The sequence below is a fragment of the Syngnathus scovelli genome, chromosome 1 (assembly GCF_024217435.2).
Source record: "Syngnathus scovelli strain Florida chromosome 1, RoL_Ssco_1.2, whole genome shotgun sequence".
In the NCBI taxonomy this organism is placed as follows: domain Eukaryota; kingdom Metazoa; phylum Chordata; class Actinopteri; order Syngnathiformes; family Syngnathidae; genus Syngnathus; species Syngnathus scovelli.
In genome coordinates, this window is record NC_090847.1 from 15,762,776 (window position 1) to 15,789,856 (window position 27,081).

A 27,081-nucleotide genomic window follows, 5' to 3' on the forward strand; every position below is an offset into this window, starting at 1 on the left:
AAGTAGCCATCAGAAATCTGTTATTATGTGTGTGTGAATGATTGGCTTGGTTGGAATAACCAAGACAACTTTCGATCCATGCGGAGGGCCCCACAAGTAGCCATCAGAAATCTTTTATGTGTGTGTGAATGATTGGCTTGGTTGGACACCCATGGGCGCATGTTTCAAATATCCATCTATAGGTGTGTGTGCCACTGGTTCGTTTGGGCTCTATGAGGAGAACCACTAAAACCGTGTGATCCAATGGTTGGCTGAATGCTGTTTAAGGTACCTTCTGACTAAAGAACAGCTTTCCAACTAAAAGCTGTAAACTAAGAGAACAAGAAAAGGTCTACAAAGTTTATTTCTTACAACAAAGTCTAACTGAATGTTACCTGTTGGCTGGCATCTTGTTTGATGTTATTATCAGGGTCAGAGTCCTGCCAAGTTTTGGCTGGTTCAGGCAGCGCACCATCAACGGGAGCCTGAGAGCCTGTCACCTGGAATTAAAACCACAAATAACTTACCAACATCATACAGACACCACAAATGACAGACTCAAGACCTGTATAGTTAAATCATGTGAAGTTAGTCCCCGAAACCAAACAAGCTTTTCTAACTAAAGTGTTACAGTCAGTTCTGGATGTCTAATCAGGTCCTATAACAGCATCTTTATGGATGTAGTGGAGCATCCTTGAGCATGACACTTTAGCCGTTTAACTGTTGAGGATGTGTGGAACTATAGCTGTAATATAATCAGCCTCCATAATGTCCATAACCAAAATATGATCTAAAAACATGAGACAACCTTCGATCAATACGGAGGGCCCCACAAGTAGCTGTCAGAAATCTGTTATTATGTGTGTGTGAATGATTGGCTTGGTTGGAATAACCAAGACAACTTTCGATCCATACGGAGGGCCCCACAAGTAGCCATGAGAAATCTGTTATTATGTGTGTGTGAATGATTGGCTTGGTTGGAATAACCAAGACAACTTTCGATCCATACGGAGGGCCCCACAAGTAGCCATCAGAAATCTGTTATGTGTGTGTGAATGATTGGCTTGGTTGGACACCCATGGGCGCATGTTTCAAATATCCATGTATAGGTGTGTGTGCCACTGGTTCGTTTGGGCTCTATGAGGAGAACCACTAAAACCGTGTGATCCAATGGTTGGCTGAATGCTGTTTAAGGTACCTTCTGACTAAAGAACAGCTTTCCAACTAAAAGCTGTAAACTAAGAGAACAAGAAAAGGTCTACAAAGTTTATTTCTTACAACAAAGTCTAACTGAATGTTACCTGTTGGCTGGCATCTTGTTTGATGTTATCATCAGGGTCAGAGTCCTGCCAAGTTCTGGCTGGTTCAGGCAGAGCACCGTCAACAGGAGCCTGAGAGCCTGTCACCTGGAATTAAAACCACAAATAACTTACCAACATCATACAGACACCACAAATGACAGACTCAAGACCTGTATAGTTAAATCATGTGAAGTTAGTCCCCAAAACCAAACAAGCTTTTCTAACTAAAGTGTTCCAGTCAGACCTGATGTCTAATCAGGTCCTATAACAGCATCTTTATGGATGTAGTGGAGCATCCTTCAGCATGACACTTTAGCCGTTTAGCTGTTGAGGATGTGTGGAACTATAGCTGTAATATAATCAGCCTCCATAATGTCCATAACCAAAATATGATCTAAAAACATGAGACAACTTTCGATCCATACGGAGGGCCCCACAAGTAGCCATCAGAAATCTGTTATTGTGTGTGTGTGAATGATTGGCTTGGTTGGAATAACCAAGACAACTTTAGATCCATACGGAGGGCCCCACAAGTAGCCATCAGAAATCTGTTGTGTGTGTGAATGATTGCCTTGGTTGGACACCCATGGGCGCATGTTTTAATGACACCCATGGGCGCATGTTTTAACAATCCTTCTATAGGTGTGTGTGCCACTGGTTCGTTTGGGCTCTATGAGGAGAACCACTAAAACCGTGTGATCCAATGGTTGGCTGAATGCTGTTTAAGGTACCTTCTGACTAAAGAACAGCTTTCCAACTAAAAGCTGTAAACTAAGAGAACAAGAAAAGGTCTACAAAGTTTATTTCTTACAACAAAGTCTAACTGAATGTTACCTGTTGGCTGGCATCTTGTTTGATGTTATCATCAGGGTCAGAGTCCTGCCAAGTTCTGGCTGGTTCAGGCAGCGCACCGTCAACAGGAGCCTGAGAGCCTGTCACCTGGAATTAAAACCACAAATAACTTACCAACATCATACAGACACAACAAATGACAGACTCAAGACCTGTATAGTTAAATCATGTGAAGTTAGTCCCCAAAACCAAACAAGCTTTTCTAACTAAAGTGTTCCAGTCAGCCCTGATGTCTAATCAGGTCCTATAACAGCATCTTTATGGATGTAGTGGAGCATCCTTCAGCATGACACTTTAGCCGTTTTGCTGTTGAGGATGTGTGGAACTATAGCTGTAATATAATCAGCCTCCATAATGTCCATAACCAAAATATGATCTAAAAACATGAGACAACCTTCGGTCAATACGGAGGGCCCCACAAGTAGCTGTCAGAAATCTGTTATTATGTGTGTGTGAATGATTGGCTTGGTTGGAACAACCAAGACAACTTTCGATCCATACGGAGGGCCCCACAAGTAGCCATGAGAAATCTGTTATTATGTGTGTGTGAATGATTGGCTTGGTTGGAATAACCAAGACAACTTTCGATCCATACGGAGGGCCCCACAAGTAGCCATCAGAAATCTGTTATTGTGTGTGTGTGAATGATTGGCTTGGTTGGAATAACCAAGACAACTTTAGATCCATACGGAGGGCCCCACAAGTAGCCATCAGAAATCTGTTATGTGTGTGTGAATGATTGGCTTGGTTGGACACCCATGGGCGCATGTTTCAACAATCCTTCTATAGGTGTGTGTGCCACGGGTTCGTTTGGGCTCTATGAGGAGAATCACTAAAACCATGTGATCCAATGGTTGGCTGAATGCTGTTTAAGGTACCTTCTGACTAAAGAACAGCTTTCCAACTAAAAGCTGTAAACTAAGAGAACAAGAAAAGGTCTACAAAGTTGATTTCTTACAACAAAGTCTAACTGAATGTTACCTGTTGGCTGGCATCTTGTTTGATGTTATCATCAGGGTCAGAGTCCTGCCAAGTTCTGGCTGGTTCAGGCAGAGCACCGTCAACAGGAGCCTGAGAGCCTGTCACCTGGAATTAAAACCACAAATAACTTACCAACATCATACAGACACCACAAATGACAGACTCAAGACCTGTATAGTTAAATCATGTGAAGTTAGTCCCCAAAACCAAACAAGCTTTTCTAACTAAAGTGTTCCAGTCAGACCTGATGTCTAATCAGGTCCTATAACAGCATCTTTATGGATGTAGTGGAGCATCCTTCAGCATGACACTTTAGCCGTTTAGCTGTTGAGGATGTGTGGAACTATAGCTGTAATATAATCAGCCTCCATAATGTCCATAACCAAAATATGATCTAAAAACATGAGGCAACCTTTGATCCATACGGAGGGCCCCACAAGTAGCCATCAGAAATCTGTTATTGTGTGTGTGTGAATGATTGGCTTGGTTGGAATAACCAAGACAACTTTAGACCCATACGGAGGGCCCCACAAGTAGCCATCAGAAATCTGTTATGTGTGTGTGAATGATTGGCTTGGTTGGACACCCATGGGCGCATGTTTCAACAATCCTTCTATAGGTGTGTGTGCCACTGGTTCGTTTGGGCTCTATGAGGAGAACCACTAAAACCGTGTGATCCAATGGTTGGCTGAATGCTGTTTAAGGTACCTTCTGACTAAAGAACAGCTTTCCAACTAAAAGCTGTAAACTAAGAGAACAAGAAAAGGTCTACAAAGTTTATTTCTTACAACAAAGTCTAACTGAATGTTACCTGTTGGCTGGCATCTTGTTTGATGTTATCATCAGGGTCAGAGTCCTGCCAAGTTCTGGCTGGTTCAGGCAGCGCACCGTCAACAGGAGCCTGAGAGCCTGTCACCTGGAATTAAAACCACAAATAACTTACCAACATCATACAGACACCACAAATGACAGACTCAAGACCTGTATAGTTAAATCATGTGAAGTTAGTCCCCAAAACCAAACAAGCTTTTCTAACTAAAGTGTTCCAGTCAGACCTGATGTCTAATCAGGTCCTATAACAGCATCTTTATGGATGTAGTGGAGCATCCTTCAGCATGACACTTTAGCCGTTTTGCTGTTGAGGACGTGTGGAACTATAGCTGTAATATAATCAGCCTCCATAATGTCCATAACCAAAATATGATCTAAAAACATGAGACAACTTTCGATCCATACGGAGGGCCCCACAAGTAGCCATCAGAAATCTGTTATTGTGTGTGTGTGAATGATTGGCTTGGTTGGAATAACCAAGACAACTTTAGATCCATACGGAGGGCCCCACAAGTAGCCATCAGAAATCTGTTGTGTGTGTGAATGATTGGCTTGGTTGGACACCCATGGGCGCATGTTTTAACAATCCTTCTATAGGTGTGTGTGCCACTGGTTCGTTTGGGCTCTATGAGGAGAATCACTAAAACCGTGTGATCCAATGGTTGGCTGAATGCTGTTTAAGGTACCTTCTGACTAAAGAACAGCTTTCCAACTAAAAGCTGTAAACTAAGAGAACAAGAAAAGGTCTACAAAGTTGATTTCTTACAACAAAGTCTAACTGAATGTTACCTGTTGGCTGGCATCTTATTTGATGTTATCATCAGGGTCAGAGTCCTGCCAAGTTCTGGCTGGTTCAGGCAGAGCACCGTCAACAGGAGCCTGAGAGCCTGTCACCTGGAATTAAAACCACAAATAACTTACCAACATCATACAGACACCACAAATGACAGACTCAAGACCTGTATAGTTAAATCATGTGAAGTTAGTCCCCAAAACCAAACAAGCTTTTCTAACTAAAGTGTTCCAGTCAGACCTGATGTCTAATCAGGTCCTATAACAGCATCTTTATGGATGTAGTGGAGCATCCTTCAGCATGACACTTTAGTCGTTTTGCTGTTGAGGATGTGTGGAACTATAGCTGTAATATAATCAGCCTCCATAATGTCCATAACCAAAATATGATCTAAAAACATGAGACAACTTTCGATCCATACGGAGAGCCCCACAAGTAGCCATCAGAAATCTGTTATTGTGTGTGTGTGAATGATTGGCTTGGTTGGAATAACCAAGACAACTTTAGATCCATACGGAGGGCCCCACAAGTAGCCATCAGAAATCTGTTATGTGTGTGTGAATGATTGGCTTGGTTGGACACCCATGGGCGCATGTTTCAACAATCCTTCTATAGGTGTGTGTGCCACTGGTTTGTTTGGGCTCTATGAGGAGAACCACTAAAACCATGTGATCCAATGGTTGGCTGAATGCTGTTTAAGGTACCTTCTGACTAAAGAACAGCTTTCCAACTAAAAGCTGTAAACTAAGAGAACAAGAAAAGGTCTACAAAGTTTATTTCTTACAACAAAGTCTAACTGAATGTTACCTGTTGGCTGGCATCTTGTTTGATGTTATCATCAGGGCCAGAGTCCTGCCAAGTTCTGGCTGGTTCAGGCAGCGCACCGTCAACAGGAGCCTGAGAGCCTGTCACCTGGAATCAAAACCACAAATAACTTACCAACATCATACTGAGAGTAATTCAAATAAAAGAGACAAAAATCTTCCTTTTTTTAATAACAAATTAATATTCCAACTTGCATACTTGATCTTACTGACTTACTTTTTCACGCCATGGCCATTTAGAATCACCATAGTTGTAATTGATTTCAGTTCCCATTTCTATGTTTTTGATGGCAAAAAGGCACAAATGGGGCTCGTCATTTACTATTTTTTTCATGGTGCAGTTTGGAGACTTGTGGTTGTCATTCACTAATCTTCCAAGAGAGCCATCCTCTGTTGATGCATCAATACTAGGAAAGAAAAAACAGAAATCAAACATTTTGTATCATATAACTAGTTTTTTAGTAAAATAAAAGTTGGCTTACAGAAATAAAAACTTGCAACATTTCAAAAGAAAAGTTGAGAGGGAAACAATGTCTTTTTGAACATCATAGCACTAAATAAAAAAAATTGTTAATGCCACGATCCTGATGTGTTATTGAAATATTGCTTCTGAGTGACTCACTAATTTAGGGTATTTTATTCCAGTCTCTTTCTAGAGTTCATAATTATTGTATAGAAAATATTTGGATATACATACCACCAGTAATGATTCTGCCATTCAAAGTCAAAGAGAAATGTACTCTCCTTTTCAGAGTACTTGCTTGTTTGGCATTTTTCTGCTGACAGAAGTTGACCCCTGTATTATAAGATGAACTCTCCTTGTTCAAAGTGCTGGGTAGCAAACACGCCTCTTCCTGCAAGGACATTTTATATAAAACCATTGGTTATGAGAAAATATTTCTTTAAGATACACCTTTAACCAAATAATTGTGGTGTTATCTTACAATTTTAATACTAAGTTCTCGCTTAGAAACAGAAATACAACAACCAATCTGAATTTGATTGTTTTTTGTGTTGTTTTATAAAATAAATAAATATATACTTAATGGATAAATGGTCTAAAAATGAGTTTATTACCTTTTTGATCATCAATAAATCTTTCCACTAGTCCAGGTTTGTCCTTTGAGGATTAAATGTAAAAGGCTGCTTCATCAGCAGGCTTTTTTCTTGCTTTCCTTTTGGACATTTCTGGCTCTAAAAAATAATTCAAAACATGGCAGAGAGAACTTTAACAAGCACTCTATATTAATTTTAAAAGATTTGTAATCATCCACTGTATAAAGACTGAAGGAATAAGCCTGGCCTGAGAACTAACAGAACAAGAGTGATTAAAGAAAGAATATTTTTCAGAAAATACTGATATATTAATGAAAATGTTTGTCGGTTTGAAGCTGAGCTTTGTTACTTTTAACTAGTCACAGTTCCAACCAGGTGCTGCATCCAAAGAAAAGTTATTTCAATAGTTTTACCAGTATAACTCGTTATACTTTTCAGGAGCTACCAACTCGTTTTTATTATGTTTGTGTTTGAAAAGTGAACGTAGCATCCTGATTAGCGGTAGCTAATTAGCCAATAAGCTAGTTTCCGGATAGTTTTATTTGCGTCAGAATGCTTGTGTTATTTAAAGAAAGCATTCTTACATGATAGAAAACCACCGAGAAATACAGAAGACATGCAGATATATCATAACACTGAGCACACACGTGTTTGACGAGTTTTGAAGTGGTTTCGGCAATTATGGCCAGAGTCCGGTTCTGGGCTTAGCAATTATGAAACATTAGCACATCGAAATCATCCTGAATATAACACGGAGCAATTATACATTCTGTCGTTCTCTTTTACACCATTGTTTTTAAAACCACTGCAAGCTAAGATGAATAACAAGTTAAAAAGCCGGACTGTCTGAGGGGAAAACGTTACGCCATCCGAGTGACAATATACCGAATCCGAAGCCATAATCATTGCATATAAACCCCTCGGGGTCTGGACAAAAAGCATTTCTACATCAGTTTCTTGTACTTAGTATTTACATGCAGTTGATTTACTCACCGTGTATGTTGTGTTTCGTTATGAGCAGCGTGTCTTCGTCGCGGAGCAGTCTCAGTCTGGCGGCGTCACACGTGGCGAAGTGACGTTAAGCTGGTGGTTTTAGCCGCATGAAGCTAACACATGCAATACCTGCTGATTTAACTAATATGTAAACTGATGGTAAAGAATAAATTACTATTTATTTATACCTTTATTTTTATGTTTAGAACATGAAAAATGCACGAGATGCTGATTTAACTAATATGTAAACTGATGGTAAAGAATAAATTACTATTTATTTATACCTTTATTTTTATGTTTAGAACATGAAAAATGCACGAGACAGTTTTTAAAATAAGCCTAATAGAATGAGCGTATTTTTATAAAGCAAGTGTAATGAATATTAAATAACGTAGATAAATTGCAATTGTAATGCAGGAATTTTATGTTTACAGTATTATTTTAGCTGCTATGGTTACTAAAATAATAATTACCTGGTTTAAATCTACAGGAAATAGCATTTTATTTTCTTAATCAACACTCGGATCACGAGGTGCCCTGATTGGTTGAATCACACACACTTCCGGTAGTGTGTATACTTGCAATACCACTTGCCATGGTCGGGGGGCCGCTACTGAGCACACACACTTCACACACACAATTCTCAACATTGCGACCATGAGGGGTAAGTGAAAAAAATTCGTGAGGCATGTTGTTAGAGCATTTCAAGCTGTTTTAGAGTGGTTTCCCGAGTGGGGTCCATGATTTTGGACCCCACAACGACACAGGGCCCCACTTTGTTGGTGGGCTCCCTGTCTTCGGACCCCCCATACTAATAAAAACAAGTACACACACACACACACACACACACACACACACACACACACTCACACACACACGTCTTCATATTGTTTCCAGGTCAAGCTTCAATAGGGACACATTTGTAACAAGTGGAACCCTATTTCAGGAGCCAACCACAACAAAGCACATCTACAGTAAAACAGCTATCTTCAGTCTGGTGTTGGAAAGGAAAGGAGAGGAAATTATAGTTTAAATATCCACACTTCATAAAATAATAATGAATCTTTTCAAGCATTTATGACAGCCCAGACAAAACCACCCTAAAATGACCCTAAAATGGCTGTTTCACAAAAAAAAACAAAAAAAAATTAGGCATGGCTTCTTGAGATTTTTTTGTGGGTCTACTCATGATAGACGCGCCAACCAATTTTATCATGCTAAGGAAAAGTAGCTTTGGGAATTGGATTATCAGAAAATTCTTGGATGTACAACTAAGACAATTTTGGCAGAATTCCTGTCAAATTCTCCCACATCAAACATATAAACCTTGTTTTTGTTCACTGGATACAAAATGTTTGAAGCATACTATAACACAGTAAGCAATAGAATATGACTGACCGACCGACCGACCGACCAACCGATCGATCAATCGATTGATTGAATATACTTATGGGAGATTTTTTTAGGAGTAGTATAGCTGAGTTCCTAAAAGAAGTAACAGGTTGGTCATTGTGTTTGGGTCGTCAGTTCAGGGATCCACATTTTACATTCCCACCCAATTAGGTCTTAATGTGTTCCCAGAATGCAACACAAGCACAGCCGTTCCACAGTAAAAGCGAAGGCCAGCTGGCGGCCAAATGTTGAAATGGTTATTTTATGAGACTCTCTGCTCATTGGCAGGCATTTTACTTTAAATGTGCTTTAATGACAGAGAATAAACAGACTTCAGCTCTGTTTGGACCCACAGTCTCTTGATGTCACATATAATTCATCTTTGCTCTCAGCTACCAGCATCAGAGAAGTGGATTGTCCTAAGAATTTCGCCCATTTGCTTCTTCTTATCATACTCAATGGAGGGACACTAATAAATTGTGACATTTTGCGTTATGGCGAACTTCAATGAGTCGCAAAAACTCCAATTGAACTCCACAAGTTCATAAATTATTTACTTGGCGGTATGCGTAAATGTGCTAAGAATTCTTCCTTCTGTGTTTGAAGCAACTATTTTAGGCTCAATTGGCTTCGTGGTGCTCAACAGGATGCAAAAAAGCAACCCCCAAAACCAGATTAACTTTTGCAACATGGAATTTGGTAGACATGCTTACCATGAGTAAATGCAGAAAAAAAAGACACATGAAATCTGTCATTTTGGTTAAGCTGACCAATTTAGGCTCAGTTGTGTCCAACGGGATTTAATTAATAATTTGATAATAAAAAATAAAAAAAACAGCTGAATTCAGTTTTAACTATCCATCCATCCATTTTCTGTACCACTTAGTCCCCACGGGGGTCGCGGGCGTGCTATGTCTTTGGTGATCCCCTGCTAATGGCCAAAATGACCCAAAATTGCCCACTTCAAATTAAAAGGGCCTACTTACTGTTTCTTCGTCAGACTATGTCCACTCTTGATAGACATTTTCGCGAAATATTATGTTCCTAATTAAAACTTGGTTCAGGTTTTGGCTTTCAAAGAATGGCAGGATGCGCTACCAAAGATCATCACCCATCTCTGCTATGCTCTGCCAACACACGCTGACAAAAACCCAATTTATTTTCCAATTACTGTTGTGCATCCGTCTAGTATACAAGTTTCAATATTTGGTCATAATTGGAAAAATAATTCTGAAAAAACTGTCAAGGTCTACTTGGAAGAATGGACCACTGAAAATAAGCAAAATTTGGCTCTTTTGGCATGGCTTCTTGAGGTTTTCCTATGGTGTCTATGATCAACATAGCTACCGAATTTCATGTTGCTAGGTATAATTGCATTTGGGACTGTTGACATTCTAGCAGAAGAGTTATCAAACTTGACTACCATGTTCCACCCACACACCACCACAGAAATTCTACTTCTCTGCAAGTTTGTGTTGGCCATCTATTTCATTTCTTTACCATATTTTATTATTACTATTTCGCTATCTGTTTGCTCAGGTTTGCCCGGCCTCTGGATTTTCAGCCTACTCATAGGTACCTCGGGTACCAAACATGGTTATAAAAGGTTAATAATGCCTTATAAGCTCATTTGAGACTCCCTCTGACCGTCTGACATAGCAGACATTTCATTTATCCAGCTGGCTTGCATTCATTTGATGTTAACTAATGAGTCACGTGACTAACTCAAGGCCTAATTACAGTCCCACACTTGACCTGATGTCAAGAGCAGAGGCGGGCCAGTCGGATTTTATCCAAATCTGTCCAGTGTAGTTGCGTGCGAGAGGACTAAAAGGAGGTGTCATTCACCTCTCCTGCACAACCCCCGAGGTAGCCATCAACTGGCAATTAACATGTAAATTAAAGTGGAAAGTTCATCAAGGAGGACTCACGCTCACCTGCTGGTGCAGGGAAAATGTCCTCTGTGGATGGAACAAACAAGAAAAGGGAACCCTCCGTCCACCGGCTACACACAAAACAATATAAAAAGTAAGGATAATTAAAAATCACAAATTACTATAACCCTTGTGCGGCATCACTCGTACTACAAATTGGCGCTATATTGTAAAATATAGTCATATCTTTGATCATGCCCTTCACCAAGTTTATAACAATTCCTTAAATCAATTTTATAATCATATCTACAGTCATGTCTAGAAACTTAATCAATGTATTGTGATGCTCATGTCATTACTATAGTAAGCTGTAAATGTGCGTGTGCGTGCGAGCGTGCTTGTGTGGGGGAGATGTGGGCACACGTGTCTACATGTCGCAAACAGCAGCTCAAAATTGATAGCAAAACGCATTTGACCCCAAAGTCCACTTCCTTCAAAGTATGATAACGCAAAATGTTATCTGCAAGACATTTATATGGCTAGTCACATCAACATATCTTTGGATGACGCTGAGAGCTGGAAACTTGGAACCATAAATGCGTAAAAATGTTCCCCATTGTGTCCTTGCTCAATTACGAGACAAAGAAGGTAAAACAACAAAGTTCGACTACTGAGTTGCTCAAATGATCACACAGTATTTTTTTATTGTAAATTTTATGACAACCAGGATATGCGTTTTGGTTTGGGGGTACGCATGCACATATGGCAAAGACTTCCATTAAGAGCCCAAATTATACTTAGCTACACCCTGACATGCAAAGCGCGTCTCTCAGACACAATGCCTGACTTCAACTTTCAGCAAGAGCACAAAAACAGCAAAAAGGTCAGATTCTCAGCAAAGAGCTCCAAAAAAGTTCCACAAACAAAAACGTCAGTATGAAAAGGTTCATCCCTTCCAGTGAAAATCGGAAAACGTAAAATTTTCGTTTGAGGTGGATTGTTGTTATGACAATTCTTATGTTTTGACGAATTCCCAATTTATTTAGGATGTATGTTGTTTAAGCAGCAGCAGATGCCAAGTTTTACAAATGCAAAACAAGGTGGACTCATCCAAACCACATCCACGGGACACTTTTAAGTCCATAAAACCAGAGAAAGTGCTTTGGGATTTATTGCCCTCCGGGAGACAAGGCCGCTCCCACGCAAACACACGCACGCACGCGCACATGCACATGCTGCACTTTATCCAGCAGTAGCTTTCCCAGCTGTAAAGCCTCTAGATCACTCTGTTATCTGCAGAAAGATGGGATACAGCATTACATACACTTCGACATCTAATAGCAGGGTGGTAATGGACTTAGAGCTCAGTTGAGTGAGTATCAAAGATTTAACAGATTTTTTTCAGGAGATAGGGATTAATTTGATTAACTTGTTCCATGAATTTAGAGTTTTCCCCACCCTAAAACTGATTTGTTCTATTTATTCCTTTATCTCATTAAATAGCTGATTCATAAAAAATATTAAAACAATAAATATGAATGAAATTAACAATCTTCGTATACTGAGCATTTTTCCACGCCAATAATTTTGGCAATAAATGCAAACTAAACAACCCAAATGAAAGAATAGTATTAACACTTTTGACAACACGACATTCAACGATCTGAGTTTACAAACAGTCTGAGTGAAGTATTGTGCTTGAACCCTGTTTCCGAACGCACCCACAATGAGATAACTGGAATTAGAAGGAAGAAATGCAGTACAAAAAAAAAACAACACACACACAAAATAGTGAAGTAATGGTGCAAGAGATGAAGTCACAAATGACAACCCATGATAGAGAAGTCACAATAAGTAAATCTCACAGTAGCGAGGGGACACTATAATCAACATTTAGTTCAGTTTTTCATGTGTCTGTAAAAAAAACACTTCTGTTTTTATTTTAGGAGAGTGCAGATATTTTATAACTTCATTGCTATGTATGTATGTATCACATTCCTTTAGTTTTTAAAGATTGGTTAGCATGTCCTGCTCACTGTGCAGTGGGCGTGGCTTTGATTGTGGACTCCGGCCTTCCCGTGTAGTTTGCGTTTTGGATACCTACACAAACACATGACGTGTATGAGGATGTGGTGTGGGTTGACTTAAGGACCCCACACACGATGACTTGGCAAACACAAATGAACATGACACGCACGCTCTATTGACCATTTGCTAACTCAAATTTGCAACGGCTGCTCCCACAGCACTTCTGTGCACAGTGAGGCCACCTGCGTACAAGTTGGAATGACAAAATACACTTCTTCAGAAAAAGGGAAACAATCAATTTTAGTTCCTCTGAAGGTCTTCCTTCCCCCCATTTTTTTTTTAAATCAAAGAAACATATCCATCCATCCATCCATTATCTGAGCCACTTATCCTCACGAGGGTCGCCGGCGTACTGGAGCCTTGCCCATCAGACTTTGGGCTGTAGGCAAAGGGACACCCTGAACCTGTTGCCAGCAAATTGCAGGGCACACAGAGACGAACAACCATTCGCTCTCACAATCACAGCAAAGGAGAATTTCAAGTGGTCAATCGGCCTCCCACGCATGGAGCCGGAATCAAATACTGCGCCTCTGAACTGTGAGGCGGACGTGCCCCACCATGAAAGAAATGTAGTAGTCTATAATATTGTCCTTTACAAAAACAACAAGAGGGCGGCACAACATGCATGCTCGGCCGATTGACCACTCAAATTATAAAAAATTGAATATAGAATACTTAATTAGAATACAAGACAGCTGTCAACACCTTCAGACTAAACATGGCTGTGCGCCAGTATAAAATCAGAGGTGAGGATAAACTGCAGTCACAAGCTGCATAAAGTTACTATAAGGAACAACTGTCAGTATGATGACCTTTTTCTATTTATAAATAATATAACTTGCTTCCTTGGTTGTTCCACTTCCTTGAGAAACACCATATATGGGCACGTAATGTAGTTACAGTTAGTTCCCATCAAACAGAAATGCACATTTCCCTTTTAAACACACACAATCATGTTGTTATGGTCCAAAATGAGGAAATGAAACGACGCCAATAAATAAGGAGGTTGTTTAAAAGGAGGGTAACGAAGGGGAATAAAAGGGAAGGAAGTAAAAGAAGGGGCCAGCGCTCCATTTGGAAAACTAGATTTCTCAATTCCCAGCAGCCTTTGAGTGAATGTCGCTGGCCCGTTGAATCAAAAGGTATGATTAATGCCACTTGTTTGTTTTTGTAGATATTACTCAATCAATTTCACAGAGAGCTCGAGTGGACATTTATCATAAACGCACACAAACACACACACACACACACACACACACACACACACACACACACGAGAAAATTGACATTGACGTAAATTGAACAGGAAGTCTGACTATTCCATTCGAAGTGGTCTTTTTGACGGAATTCCAGGACTTACACGTTCCAGAATTGAGAATTTGCACAAATGAGCCCCCGATCGGAAGCAAGTATACTCCAAAGGTGGGCGTTGCTCCAGTTGCTAAGCATTTTTGCCTTCGTCGCCCAAAATATTTCTGAGCACGGTTATCACAATGCTCAGCCTGAAGCACATCGACTTGTTCACAGTAGTGAAATTATTCAACACAAACCACCTTCACATAAAACTCGTCAATAGTGTTAGCCTAAATTTCACAATAACACCAACCCATAAAAAATGTATGTCATTTAAATGCATTTACACAATTAATTTTGTGTAATACAGGCAAATCATGACTATATATTAGTAACTAAGTTTTAGCTTTTTTTTTCGCAAATAATGGAAAATAAGTTCAAAGAAAAACTTAAAACATGCAAAATTGCAAATGCTCAACCGCACATACATGGAGGTCGACTGTTTAAAAATATTGGGTGGGAAATTCACTGGGTTGGTTCTTTGGGCTCTCATTCCTCCACAGATGATGGAGAGCTCCATGGGAGGAGTACGTATGATGTTTGACAACATTCCAGTCGTAGTGGGCCAACAAGCCACTGCTGTGTTTATCTTTGCAAGGGAAGTCGGCCTCAGTTTTGGCTTTCAGAGACCGGAGTCAGCGCTACACACTCGCAGACTGTTGACCTACTTGGGTCAGACATCTTTGTTTGTCGACACTTATCACGGTCACCACATCAACTCTTTGAGGCCTCAACAGCACACTTTTCTGTTATTCTATTTGTACTTTTTCCAATTTTATTTTGTCACAATACAGTTTTGCTCAATTGTTCCAGAAAAATAGCACACATCACCCAAAACGCTGCACCATATTTTTTTTTACTAGAACATAATTCGCCAAGCACCAATGTGTCAAAAGCACACTTAATTATCAAAATTTGATTTGTTTTAAAAATTAGCACACACAAAGCAAGGGTAGAACACTGCACTTCTTAATACAAAACACTCTCTCTCCTCTCACTGTTTTAAAAAATGAAGTATAAATAATGGATACAGTCCTCAAAAATGACAAATTAAACACAAATGCAACCCATAAATGAATCAGAAAGGGCGAGTGCAGGGCCTGAATGAATGCTCATTACGAACTAAAAATAATGCTACACAAAAATACAGCGCACAGGACCTCATCACAAGCTATGTTTTCTCTGGCTAGGCAACATGGAAAGAAAAACCTCGTGTGTTATTAATTATTTGCTAAGCTTTCATTTTTTGGTTACTATATGAAACAAAATATATATACGGTATATCAAAAAAAAAAATGCATTGCACACCTGGGTTTAATACTCAACAGGAATTCAAGGCACAAATCTACTTAAGAAGTTGGCAAGCAAGACATACTAAATTATCTACTTAATCAAATAGAACAATTTTTTATTCCGTCACAGCAGAAATCTTTTTGCTGTGCCGCGCCAACCAACAATGCTTCATTTCGTGGTCCCAGCCACATACACAATGAATGGGTTTGACAACAACACACTACGGCGGCACCCTTTGTCAATGCGGAGTGAAATGGGCTTAGCACTTTGATGTGGCAGCAGGCTATTATTATGTTTCTATGGGAAGATTATGTGCATTTGAAAATTTAAATGAATTCCTTTGCTCTGCAAGTTAGCATCAAGGCTTCCGACAGGTGTAGGTGTGTTGCTGTGGCAACCCCTTTTGGGGTCTTAAAGGGACGTCATTAGCATATCATTCAGGTGGTCATGTGGAGTAGGACAAGGGGGAAAAGGCGCTTGGAGGCTGTTTCAGGGCAGCTTCAGGGGGGATTCGAAACTCAATAGTTGCTTGATTTATTTCCTCTTAATGAGGAGTGAGCAAATTTCATTTGATTTTAAATATGGCCAGATGGGCAAAGTCATTTGAAGATGAGTTAAAAAAAATGTAGGCATTGAAAAAAGTGCTAATTATTTATGATTTATTTATATTTGCTAGGAATTCGCCTGAGGTGTTGCTCTCAATCAGATGCCATTAAAGTGAAACGAGCAAGTGATTAAGCGAGAGGGAGAGAGAGCGAGAGAGCGAGAAAGCGAGAGAGCGAGACAGACAGACAGACAGACAGACAGACAGACAGACAGACAGAAACAGAGGCAGAAGCAGAGAGCGGAGCCTCTCGGCCACGCCAATCAAAGCAGTGGTCCTCAACCACCGCACTGTGGCCCATTACAGGGCCGTGGGCCACCTTGGACCAGGCCACGGTGGGCCGCACAAATGAAAGAAACAAAAAACAGCACGTATTTATTAGCTGTCCTGTGATTCTGTCCGTTACATCAGGGATTGTCAACTCGTGGCCCGTGTGTCTTTAGTGGTCCGTGGCTGTTTTGCAGATGGTCCGCAATATTGGAAATGGAAAATAATTGTAACATTTTAAAAAACAAAATCGATTATTTAGACTTGATTTATTTTTCAGCTAATTTTGTCAACCATTTACCCATCCAAATTACGTCAAATGTGGCTGAGATTCCCAAAATAGACATACAGATGGAGATAAACACCCTGTATAGGTCTTGCCAAATTGTCTCGTAGTATATTTTTCACTGCGGCGCATTAACATGATTGACTCACGTAGCAGGGTTTGACAGGCACACGTGAAATCACAGGTCACAAGTCAAGACGGTATAAACAGGACACAAAAAAAAATACTTGACATTGAAACAATGACTGTTTTTTAAATGTGGCATGACTAATAAGTCTGAAAAAAGTCGTGGCAGAGTCATGAAACACAAAACCATCAAATCTTGTTCTTTCTTTTATTTACAGCTTGTGGTATAGAAAAAAAATTACTTATTTCTTGTAATATATGGCCTATTTTATAAAAGGAATTGATTTGTGCAACAGTGCATGAATAAAGTCATGAAACTATGAGTTCAGCGTGAATGAAATGTAAAAGTAGCACTGAGTAGCAGGTGCGGGGGTGGTCGGCGGCCTGCGCCGCATGCATAAGAGATGAGTGAACACATGTTAGCTCCAGCACATTTTGGGAGGTTTTTGTGACAGCTCTCATCCGGAGCGAGTTGGAACGAGGTGGAGACTTCAGCTCTCATAACTTCACATTTACAGTCGCTCGAGTGCTCTCAGATCCTACAGCATCAAACCATGGCAGCTCAAGAACATGAGACTCACTAGACTTCCACCGACAAAAAAAAAAAAAACATCTTCGTTTGCCTTTTAGATTTAGTCATTAACATAAAGTAACTTATATTCATTGCACACACTACTTGTCTTTTTCCACAAACATTGCCACTGCCAATATTCCTTTCTAAAGCGATCCACATTTAGAACGGTCTTGCAATAAACCACAATTAATACAACTCTCATCTCACACGTCACTTGTGATTTCGGCTCGAACAATAAACGTCCATCCATCCATTTTCTGAACCGCTTTATCCGCACAAAGGTCACGGGCGTGATAGAGCCTATCCTGGCAGTGTTAGGGCAGAAGGCGTGTACACCCTGAACCGGTCACCAGCCAATTGCAGGAACAAAGACAATAAATAATTCAGAGACTTTAACAAAAAATGCCTCAGCACATGCACACAAAAATGCACATGTATATGTAACCAATAAAACCAGTCCTCCAAAATAGTAAAAAATGGAAATACCCAATACTAGAAATAATCCACAGGGTTAAAAAAGTCACACACGTATGTACATGTGCAACAAACATACTCTATGATTAATGTGACTGCATTTGCATATGTTTCCATGCCTTAACTCTCTTTTCGGGCTCCACTTTTATTGCTGAAAAGCATTGTAAAAAGGTGTGATGAGTTTTGTTCAACTCCATCTGTTGGACTTGATGAGTTGCTGCACATGCACTTTTGGCCGCAATGCAAGTGACCTCTCGCCCCTTAAATTATTTACATTTAAAAAATGGGCAATATATTTTTTTTCTATGAAAATTGCTTATACAGGCATTCCATAATCAGCAATTGTGTCATAGAAATAAACAACGATGAGAAATAATCCACAAAGTGAAAACAGGAAAAAGTCCACAGCTTGCTCAGTCCCATACATGCACATAATATACGTAATAATTTTTTTAAAAAAGAAACGCGGTCACGCATGTGTTATTTTAATGTGATCGCTCCTCCCACCAGGTATTCATGATAACGCAAAAGAAATGATAAAAAGAAATAATGCATAGACCACTTTGAGAGCAATGTGAGTGCAGGCATGCGGAGCACAGGGAGGGAGGGGCTCCCGGTGTGCCCTCACACGCTGTCACGAAGCGTCTCAGGTTGGTTTGCGAGTGGGTGAAGTCATCAAACAGAAGCTTTGTGACCGAGCCGCCGGAGGTGCAACAACCCAAAATAACTCCCGCACTCTTCGTCGTCCTTCAGACGTCTTCGGCCTCGTGCTGAACCCTCCTGCTCCTGCGTCGTCTCTCCCGTAGCGCTTTTACTCGACCTCACCAGTGCTGTCTTTACATGACTCAATGACTGCCGCAGCACGATGACGCCCTTATGAACGCAGATGATTATAAAAGACACTTGACATGGTGGACTCCTTTGAGAGAAATCATGCCATGGAAAACACGTCTCAAACGGAATAGGAAGTTGGTTATTTTGGTGTGATATAGACATGTTAGGCTCAATTTAGCTATTTGTGTAAAAAAAAAATAGCCACAGGCACCAAATTCACCATGCGATCAAAACTGGGTGGACATCCATCCATTTTCAACACTGCTTATCCTGCTCAGGGTTGCAGGGCTAGTTCAGGGTCGCAGAGGGTGCTGGAGCCTAGCCCAGCTGACATCGGGCGAAAAGCAGACTAAACCTGAACTGGTGGCCAGCCAGTCGCAGCGCACATATCAAAATGAACAACCAATAGCACACAGTCATTGAGCGAGAATCGATCCCATGCTGATTGCACATAACAGAGGAAGCAGAATTTTGGACCAACTGGAGACGCTTGATGGAGGGCTAGCTGTCTACACATAAATAAAGAATTTCATTCAAATCCCATTCGGCCTGGTTCCTATACCGGTAAATAGCAAAGGTCACCTCTAGACATTTTAGGGTCAATTTTGCTTTTCATGCAAAAAAAAAAAAAAAAAAAAAAGCTGACCAACAAAGTCACAAATCAATGCAACATTTGGGAGACATAACATGATGCACGAAACATGTCTTGTGGACCCATAGCTGAAATTGAAAGAAGTCAGTCAATTTGATTTGAAACAATTTTGGATGAATTCCAGAATCACGAGATACATAATTGTCTAAGTGCAAAAACATATCGATATCCACTTCCATTAAGTGTCAAATAACTTTTGGCCATACAGTGCTACACTACCACATGGTATTCTTAAGAATCCATGAGTCTTCAAACTCCCATGACACATTTCATTGACTCTTTGGACTTTGTTGTTCTTTGAAAGTTGCATTTACAGCCAATTAAATGGTCTAATAAACTGAATTAACGACTTTCCTAAGCACTGACACCAATAAACATTTAATTGCACTCACTAATTTTGTTCAGTGACCAAACACATTTTGGGATGATGTCCTTGTCAAAATATCATGGTTGACGGGTTCGCACATCCGCCCACAGCTTAAATCCGCCTCCCGCATTCCAAAAACATGCATAGTAGGTGAATCAAAGTCTCTAAATCGTCTGTTGGTTTGAATGTGAGTGTGAATGGTCATTTGTCTATATGTGCTATCGGCTACAGTTGCCAACTTCACACCATTACTCTAGCTTGAACCCATAATTTGAAGACATATTCAGATATTAAAACCTCACTTTAAACCTTCAATAAAATCATAAACCTTATGTGAAACCCCAACACTGGCTTGAGCCCCTAATTTGAAAATGTTATCCTGGCTTGAAACCCTAATTTCAAATCCTAAACCCAAGATCTTATTTTTTAAGACTTCAACTGACTTAAGAACATCATGTTAACAAATATACTAGATTGCAGGACATTAAGTCCAGCAGCAAAAGACATTTACAATATTTGTTATAGCACCAACTAAAGGTCAGCAAAGCACACTGACGCCACATCGTTTACAGGAAACAAATTGATCATGTTTATGATAGTCTCTCTCTCTCTCTCTCTCTCTCTCTCTCTCTCTCTCTCTCTCTCTCTCTCTCTCTCTCTCTCTCTCTCTCTCTCTCTCTCTCTCTCTCTCTCTCTCTCTCTCTCACACACACACACACGCACACTCGCACGCACACACACACACACTCACTCACTCACTCACTCACTCACTCACTCACTCACTCACTCACTCACTCACTCACTCACTCACTCACTCACTCACTCACTCACTCACTCACTCACTCACTCACTCACTCATAACTTCAACAACTCGATAACACTAACTTCCACCCCCAATTGACACCTTTTTAACATTTTAATTTGAAACTCCAGATCAGCTTTGAAACCCTGAACCCATAACTCTAGTTTGAAACTCTTCGTTGGCATTTTACCCTAATTATTACACTGGCTGCTTGATACCAAAATTCCAAACCCAAACATTCAAACGTAAATGAAACCCTAACCCTGGCTCAAAACCACAATTTGAATCGTTAACCTTTGTTTAAAAGCCCACCAATGCTTACAACATGAAATTTTAACCTCAAACCAAAATTGCTAAACCTGGCTTGACACCCTAATTTCAACCCAAACACATGCTTGAAACCCTGATTTGAAACCAAAACCCTTGTTTGAAATGCTTATTTGACACCTTAATTCTTGTTTGAAACCCTAATTGGAAACCTTAACCCTTGTTTGAAACCCTCGTCTGATTTGACACAATTACATTTATTTGAAACCTTTCTTCACCTTGGTGGAAGTTTGACAGGCATTACAGGACACTTTCCTTGTGTCAAACACAGGCAGCATACTAAGCATGTAATACAAGCATCCAAGTAACTACAAATATAATTCAAATTCAAAGCACAACAAAAAGTATATGGAGAGGTGACGTCCTTGTCAACGTCCATCTTACCTCCAAGAACACTCCTCAATCAAGTCCAATCATTCCCATCTTGCCTAAGTCCCAGCTTGCTGATCTACATCTCCGCAATGTCATCAAGACTTTGTGCCTCTATCAGTTGTGCTTTTCACTGTTCTGTGCGTGTAAAATTATGGCATGCAAGCAGGTTACAGGCAGGCGGGCCAAGGTGTGAACTGACAGTGCTCCCTTGTAGCGTAATCAGCACCTTCGACCCCGCCAGAAGCTCCATAAAATGTTGCATAACCATAAAAAGCAGGACGGAGGGTGCATATAATTTTCAAGCACACCTATTGTCAAGCCCTTCAACAAGAATATAAAAATCAAATATAGTATGAAGGACTTTATGCTATGCATACAGTGGAACATTTGAAGGTTGATAGCCATGTCTACAAAGTTCAAATGATGTCACCTCCAGGATGAGTCCATCTATACAGGACTTCTCAGCTTCAAACCAAAATCACAGACTTTATGTTCTGGTCCGCTCAGAATACATGTGACTACCAAACTTTGTACTGCTAAGTGAAACTGGCTTCAGGGGCTGAAATGTCTTTAGAAATTCCGCACTGTAAAAAAACACAACTTGTATTTTTGGGGATAGAACTTTCAAATTTAATTATTTATATAAATAATTGATATTTATGGAAAATGGATACCCCCTAAGATGGATAAAAACAGGTTGATTTTGCCTGTTTAGTTTAAATTCCAAAAACTAAACAATCAGAACACTGTGTTTCAGCGAGTTGGGCTGCACAGAACACATTATATACAAAGATTTTTTTTTGACTTCCCCTTTAAATAGCAGTACTGAGTCAGCAAGTCGTTTGCGCCAAAACAATTTGCTGAGTTATTTACTTGGGCTATATATTAAACTTGGGGGACAATACAGAGGACAGTTATTTCTTTAAATTTTTATTTCTTTGTTGAAAATGTGAGTAAGCCCAATTTTGCATTAACAAAAATGGGGAAAAAAAATAGATTTGTTGAATTTGTTGATATTTTATCAGTTTGCTGTCTTCAAATTTTGAGCTCATTCACAACTTCATTTTTTTTCTAGAATGTTGTGGACTAAGATCCTAGCTAAAATGCCACTTTAAACCAAAACGGCCACCATCCTTTCATAAAACTTCTTGATAGGTCATGGTTTACGCTTTAGAGGCTAAATTTGTTCAAAATTTGTAGGAACCCTGGAAATTACCCCTAAAGTGACTCCTTCAAATCAAAATGATGGACTTGGTTCCCTGATTTTGTTTTTGTTTTTGTGACTCTACTCCTGACACCCATGCCTTGTTCATGTTGCCATGTTGGATCCCTGCTAGGCAGATTTTTGTGGTAGATATTTAGCAAACCAAATTAAAAACACAATAATGAGATCGCACAGTGCAGAATCAGTGCAACAATCCAAGCAAACACAAACGCACATAATCCCTTAGAATTATAGGTCTTCGTCTTCACAGTGTGAACACAGTGTCAATCTCAATGAGAAGATCCATGGATTACCGATCCCACCCCCCCATCACACACGCTGACACATGCATGTCATCTCATTTGACTCTTGACAGATGGCAGAAAGCTTTTGAGTCACATGGGCATCATACATGTACATACATATACGCTCTAGCACTCCCACACACACTACTCCACTCTTGAGAAATGTAATTAGAATGTATTGTGTTTACTCTTGCTTTTTTTCCTCCAAATGAAATGCCTTTGTCAGGGCTTTGTCAGAATCAAAAACTCACCCTGTATTGCAAACTTTTTCATCCAACTAAATCATTACGCTCAGTAGTTGTGGGCCCTAAAAACAGCACCTGTAACTTTAAAAAATATACGCAGTGCATCACACACGCACACACTAACAAAATCACAGACATTTTTTGAAATGCACGTTTTTGTCCAGATGAGTCGCATGAGAAGTGTTTGGTACAGTTTTTACGCCGGATGCCCTTCCTGACGCAACCCTCTGCATTTACCCGGGCCTGGGACCGGCACAGAGGAGACACTGACATATGCCCCCCTATGGCTGCACATGGTTCCCTGGCCAGGAATCGGACCCAGGCTGCGGGCAGTGAAAGCTCCCCATCCTAACCACAGGACCATCAGGGAATATCCATCCATCCATTTTCTATACCGCTTATCCCAACGGGGTTCGCGGGCGTGCTGGAGCCTATCCCAGCAGTCATCAGGCAGTAGGTGGGGGACACCCTGAGCCGGTTGCCAGCCGATCACAGGGCACACAGAGACGAACAACCATATCCGCACTCGCACTCACACCTAGGGGCAATTTGGAGTGCTCAATTGGCCTACCAAGCATGTTTTTGGGATGTGGGAGGAAACCGGAGTGCCCGGAGAAAACCCACACGGGCACGGGGAGAACATGCAAACTCTACACAGCGAGGGTCGGAGATGGAATTGCTATGATGAAAGAAAATGGTATCTTTGAGTCAAAATTATGTATTTCCATCTTTTCTGACATAGCTTTTTCAACCTATATGTGGGTCATCTTATGGTAGATATGATGCCCAAATTTCATGTAGCTCTGTAAAACTGGCTTGCATGGGGGGGTTGAATTTTCAAGTTTTTGTGAATGGCAAAAATGCTCCCAAAATATCTACATCAAACCAAAATGCCACAATTGTGTTATTTCAGGTATGGCTTTAAGATACTTTTTATTTTTTAATTTAGTTCCCTCATTTCTGTTCAGTGTTTCTTGTGTCATTGTTATCTGTCCAATGTGCTGTTGCGCTCTATGCTGTGCTTTGTGTCGCCCCTGACCTCGTCATGCCCAAGTCTGTTTAGTTTGCCTTGCCTTGCTGCCACAGCTAACTGTCAGAAATCTTTTTGTTGTCATCTTTTGCTTGTGCTTTGTTATGAACTCTCCCTTTTTGTGTTGAACTTTTTTCAGTCCTTGTTTTTCTCCATTCCATTAGTGCCTTGATTTCCCTTTAGTTTTATTTAAATTAAATATTCTTTGGACTGAACCACAGTCCCGGTTCCATGCCTCCCTGCATTTGGGTCCTCAATCCCACGCTTACGTGACAACCTATGCATTTTCAGGCATATTAGACTTTTAGTGGAGTTGACTGATGGATAGACAATGTGTATTATAATTTATGTTGCTACCTGAAACTGGCTTTGAGAGCCAAATGCATAGGTTAGAGATAATTTTTGTGAGTCTCCTTGTGATACATATATGCATGCTGTTATGTGAAACAACCTAGGAGACTCATAAAATAAATGAATGAATTCCAATGGTCACTAAATAACCCAAATTAGTTTTATTCTTCTTCCAAAAAGACCATTGTCACGAGGATGAACATTATGAAAAAGACGATTTAAAAGGCTAAATGATTTAAGCAATTTTGTTCCTCCATACTCACCTGAAGGTTTTAAAGTGGAACTACTTCCCTCACTGCAAGGAGGCATGCTTGACGTTCTGATTTGGGAAGGTCAAAATGTCGCAAAGGTGGAAAAGGAGCCCATACTCACCATGTCTCCGCGCGCTTCCAGCCTGTTACGGCGCAAAATCCAGCCTCCTTTCAAAAATCACATTGTCCTCCGATCTCAGAGCTCCATACACAGACCAAGCAGGCGCGTACGCAACCGACGCGAGAGGAAAACCGAGCAACTTGGACAAGGAAGGTCCAGCACGCCAGCCAGCTGCGTGACCGCGGGGATATTTGGGAAGCGTTTCTGATGTGAGGAGGCGGACAAGTGTATGCAGCGCGGCTGTTTGTGCGTACGCGCGCGCTCTTGTTCCTCCTACCCATGTGAATGACACATGCTTCCACGCAGACATGCGCGTGCGCGCGCACACGCCGCTACTCTTCCATTCAAGAAGAGTGAACGTGCACGCGAGATAGGATACGTGAATGCACGCGACGAGACGAAAATAATGAAAATGTTAAAAATTGATTCAAAATATTTAACACAAATAATTTGATGGTGTGCAAATAGCTCAAGCGAATATTTAAAATCCAGAGCTCCGATAAAATTACTCAAAAAGTTAAGTACGTACAGGTAGGTGTTCAAATATCTCTGTCGCCCCCTGCTGCGAACTGTTTAAAGTGATACTACCGTAGACACATGAAGTCGGTGGTGTTTCCTGAGTCAAGGCACATACATTATACACACACACACAGACACACAGACACACACACACACACACACACACACACACACACACACACACACACACACACACACACACACACACACACACACACACACACACACACACACACATCTTTAACATTTCCCTGCAGCAGGCCATCGTCCCTTCGTGTTTCAAGGCTGCCACCATCGTACCTGTGACGAAGAAGCCTGCTCCGTCCTGCTTCAATGACGACCGCCCCGTGGCACTGACGCCCATCATCATGAAGTGGTTTGAGCGGCTTGTCTTGGAGCACATCAGATACATTGTGTACATTGTTCTTAGCTACATGCAACTAAAGCAAAAGCAAGTAGAAACTCAGGAGCAAAAATACCTGTGAAAGGAAAAAGCTTCATTAAAGTAACACACAAGGACAAAGTATATACGCTAGAATTCCTTGCGGTGCAGCCCATAATAGGTTTACAAGCCTGTAAAGGACTGAACCGAGTCAAGAGGGTGCTTGTTGTACAAATTGATGATGACATGGATTATAACAATTTGATGGAAGAATACAGCAATTTGTTCCAAGGTCTTGGCTCCCTTTCAGGAGAACACACAATCAGACTGGATGACAAAGTGTCACCAGTCATTTATCCATACCGCAAAGTACCATTTGTTCTTCAAAAGCCGTTGAAAGGTGAGCTGGACTGGAAGTGATTGAAAAGATGGATGAACCTAAACAGTGGGTGAGAAGGAATGGATAGCCAAGCCAGGTTATTATAATCCTAGAGATCTAAACAGAGCTATAGTACATGACAGAGAGAACATTTTATACTTCCCACAAGAAAAGGCAAATGCAAAATATTTTAACAAACTGGATTCATCAGGAAGTAGGAAATTAATGCTGGACGACGGAAGCTCAAAACTCTGCACATTCAAGTTTCCATTTGGCAGATATAGATTTCAGTGCCATTGCTTCAGTCCGCGGGGTGTAGCACAAAACAATACACATGATCTATGATCACCTGGAAGGAGTGGACACAGCATTGTGTGGGGAATCACATAAAAAAAGAGAAGACCAGTCTGAGAAATGTGCTTGAGGCAACCAGAAAAGCCATCCGAAGCTGACTGAAAAAAAAAGTCAACTCGGAAGTGCCATTTATAGGGGGCATCCTGAGCAGTGAAGGCATCAAACCAGATCGCAGAAATGTGTCAGCCGTCGAAAATATGTCAAGCCCACAATGCAAGAAGAATGTACAGAGGTTTCATGGCATGGGAAATTTTTACCCAATCTCAGTGAAAAACTGGCACCACTGAGACAACTGACTGAAAAGAAAATTGAATGGGAGTGGCCAGGGCCTGCTAATATACAACACAACGCCACTTGTGTGTGGTGTGTCACCAGCTTGACTCCTTATTGGACGACGCCTGAGATTAAACCTGCCCATCCAGATGACTTACTAGTCGGTGTGAAGAAGAACACAGAAAGCAAATGTGCCGAGTGAGGTCCAACCAAAGTCATGTACCATTTAGACAGAAAATTGAGCTCTCCTGAGACAAAATCAAGGAACCTGCAACTGGAGAACAGAGTTCTGAGACTGCTGAACAAGCTCAACACACAACTACGACTCCATTACACGAGTCACCTGATGCAAGAAGATTCAAGATTCAAGAG

General features: G+C 40.6%; 1 protein-coding gene and 1 long non-coding RNA gene across 9 annotated transcripts in view; both read right to left on the minus strand.

Annotated features, from left to right (window-relative positions):
* Window positions 1-25,149, minus strand: part of htr4 (5-hydroxytryptamine receptor 4) — a 69,903-nt gene extending 44,754 nt beyond the window's left edge. For 2 of the 6 annotated variants that reach the window (XR_007485293.2, XM_049737459.2), the window contains exon 1: window positions 24,803-25,149. The gene's annotated coding sequence lies outside the window, so the exon portion shown is untranslated. Of the gene's footprint in view, window positions 1-21,307; window positions 24,765-24,802 lie in introns of those variants that run through there. The other 4 variants (XR_007485304.2, XM_068651267.1, XM_049737455.2 and 1 more) reach the window with 3 other exon arrangements.
* Window positions 1,265-8,475, minus strand: LOC125979308 (uncharacterized). Of its 3 annotated transcripts, XR_011087635.1 has the most exons (9): window positions 6,639-8,475; window positions 6,259-6,415; window positions 5,779-5,968; window positions 5,545-5,649; window positions 4,734-4,838; window positions 3,925-4,029; window positions 3,114-3,218; window positions 2,115-2,219; window positions 1,265-1,385 (listed from the first exon to the last, which is right to left on the minus strand). It is a non-coding gene; the product is annotated as an uncharacterized lncRNA (long non-coding RNA). The 3 variants fall into 3 exon arrangements; XR_011087631.1 differs by lacking the exons at window positions 1,265-1,385; window positions 2,115-2,219; window positions 3,114-3,218; ... (1 more) ...; window positions 4,734-4,838; window positions 5,545-5,649 and having other exon boundaries at window positions 5,714-5,968; window positions 6,639-6,755; window positions 7,611-8,451; XR_011087629.1 differs by lacking the exons at window positions 1,265-1,385; window positions 2,115-2,219; window positions 3,114-3,218; ... (1 more) ...; window positions 4,734-4,838; window positions 5,545-5,649 and having other exon boundaries at window positions 5,716-5,968; window positions 6,639-7,878.
* Window positions 25,150-27,081: the final 1,932 nt, after the last annotated feature.